Source organism: Magnolia sinica, chromosome 3 (genome assembly GCF_029962835.1).
Source record: "Magnolia sinica isolate HGM2019 chromosome 3, MsV1, whole genome shotgun sequence".
In the NCBI taxonomy this organism is placed as follows: Eukaryota; Viridiplantae; Streptophyta; class Magnoliopsida; order Magnoliales; family Magnoliaceae; genus Magnolia; species Magnolia sinica.
The window spans coordinates 29812817-29815602 of NC_080575.1; the positions used below are offsets into that span (position 1 = coordinate 29812817).

A 2786-nucleotide genomic window follows, 5' to 3' on the forward strand; every position below is an offset into this window, starting at 1 on the left:
AACTATAGGAGTGACCTGCTACCCTCTCTAAAACTTGATCAATGAATGGTAGAGGGAAATGGTCCTTCTTTGTGACCTGGTTCAATTTTCTATAGTTAATGCAAACATGCCAACCAGTGGTGACACGTGTTGGTATGAGTTCATTATTAGAATTTTGCACAATAGTTATTCCAGATTTCTTTGGGACTACTTGAGTTGGACTCACCCAAACACTATTAGATATTGGATAGATGATTCCCTCATCCAATGATTTGATCACCTCATTTTTTACAACTTCCATCATGTTTGGATTGAGACGTCTTTGAGGTTGTCTAATTGGTTTGGCGTCCTCATCAAGGTGGATCCGATGGGTGCATATGGAAGGGCTTATACCCTTGATGTCGGAAATGGTCCAACCCAAGGCTCCTTTGTGGTCCCTTAAAACATTCAGCAATTTAATCTCTTGATCCTTGTCTAAAAATAAAGAGATTACCATAGGGTAAGTTTTATTTTCACCTAAGTATACATATTTAAGCTCATTTGGTGGTGGTTTTAAATCAAGCTTTGGAATATTGGTTGGTGATGGCAGAGGTTGCGAGTCCTCGATAGATAGGATTTGAGTGCGCGGTCTCCATTGGTACATACCAATGTCTTGGGTGGTAGTGCTCTCATTATCATCACAAATTTTGGCAAACACTTTTTCTAAATTAGAATTTTTCAAGTCCCCAATGACTTGAATCAATTCCTCAGTCAGACTAGGTTCAAATTCCTCTTCTTCTATTAAGCAGTCCATGAAATTCAGCTCATAGATTTTATTATTATTAATAAGCTGCTTACATAGATTGAAAATATTTAGCTCTATAGTCATGTTACCAAAAGACAAGTTCATCATTCCATTCCTACTATTTATGATTGCATTTGAAGTTGCCAGGAATGGGCGGCCTAAAATGATGGGAACTTGAGCGCTAGCATTTACACATGGTTCAGTGTCTAGTACAATAAAATCCACGGGGAAGTAGAATTTCTCCACTTGGACTAGCACGTCCTCTAAAATTTTTCTTGGTACCTTAATAGAGCGGTCAGCGAGTTGGAGTGTAATTGTGGTTGGTTTAAGCTCACCTTAGCCCATTTGTTTGTAAACTGAATAAGGTATTAAGTTGACACTTGCACCCAAATCTAATAAAGCATGCTCAATTTGAAAATTCCCAATAATATAAGGAGTAGTGGGACTTCTCAGGTCTTTGTATTTGGGTACAACCCTTTGTTGAATGATAGCGCTCACTTTCTCACTAAGGAAGGTTTCTTAGTGCACATTTAATTTCCTCTTTACAATGCATAAGTCCTTGAGATATTTAGCATATGATGGAATTTGTCTAATGGCATCAAACAGAGGAATATTAACAGTAACCTTTTGGAGGTCAATGCATCCTCCACAGATATTCTGAAGTCTAGATGGGAATGGAACTGGAGGCTCATATGACTTAGTCTCTTTATCCTTTTGTTGTTGCGGGTCTTGAACCATAACCGGTTCATCATTTTCTTGAGACAGTGGCTCATCCTCCGGTATTTCTACCTGTTACATTATCTTGTTATTGACCTCTTTCCATTTCTCAAGGTAATGATGGCCTTAGCTTGCTCATGATGTAGCTCACTTGGATTTGAGTCTCCAATGAAATGTGTATTTTTAGGTTTTGGCACAGGTACAGAAGAATGTGCCTTTTTCCCTAGCATTTAGTTGAGTCTCAATCCTAATCACAGCTGTCTTTAATTCCTGATTTGATTGGATTAGAGACTGATTCATTTGAGCTTGAGAGTTCATGAATGCGGTCAATGCATCCTCCACAGATGATCGCTTTAGTGGGGGCACATATGGTGCATTGTTAGGTGCCCCAAAGAAGTTGTTTTGTGGAGGCATTTGAGGTGCATTGGGCGCATTAATTTGTGGTCCATTCCTCCAACTAAGATTAGGATGGTTACGCCAATTTGGATTATACGTGTTTCCCATTGGTTGCATAACTGACCTTTGGTAGTTATTTATAGCATTTGCTTGATCATGCTCATGCGTGATATTTTGTACAACTGAGATTATTGGACAATCCTTTGTGTCATGGTCTGTACCACCACAAATGCTATAAAAATTACCTAAGGAAGTGTTTGCTTTAACCATATCAACCTTCCTAATTTCCAAGGCTTCGACCTTTCTAGCCAATGCAGCGAATTTTGCATTAAGGTCGTCTTCCTCTCTTAGGACATACATTCCCGCTTTCTCTCTAGGAATGGGTCTAGTTTGGTCTGATTTAGCAGAGACATCCCATGTCTGCGTATTCTCTGCTAACATATCTAGAAAATCCCAAGCCTCATTATGATCTTTGTCAAGAAAGGTTCCACCACACATCATCTCTATGAACTGACGGGTATCCATGGTGAGCCCCTTTCGGAAAGCATCAATCATGTGCCATGGTTCATAACCATGATGTGGACAAGTAATTAGAATGTCTTTGAAGCGCTCCCAAGCTTGAAAAAATAGTTCATTCCCCTTTTGGGAGAATGACATGATTTCTTGTTTTAGTGCATTTGTTTTGTGCTCGGGAAAGAACTTTTTCAAAAACTCTCTACTTAAGGCTTCCCATGAAGTAATGGTATTAGGTCTTAGAGAGTTGAGCCATGCTTTGGCCCAATCCTTTAGAGAAAATGAGAATAACCTAAGCTTAAGTACATCCCTATTGCCATTATTTACTTGACTTCCTCAAAATCCTTGAGGTGCAAGTAGGGATTTAGGAATTAATTAAATCACACCTGGTTTAAAA

The 2786-nt window shown here is 39.0% G+C and overlaps 1 non-coding gene across 1 annotated transcript; it reads left to right on the forward strand.

Moving 5' to 3' along the window:
• The first annotated feature begins 2444 nt into the window (after positions 1–2444).
• On the forward strand, positions 2445–2551 carry LOC131241748 (small nucleolar RNA R71). Its single transcript, XR_009169309.1, has one exon. It is a non-coding gene; the product is annotated as a small nucleolar RNA R71 (small nucleolar RNA).
• Positions 2552–2786: the final 235 nt, after the last annotated feature.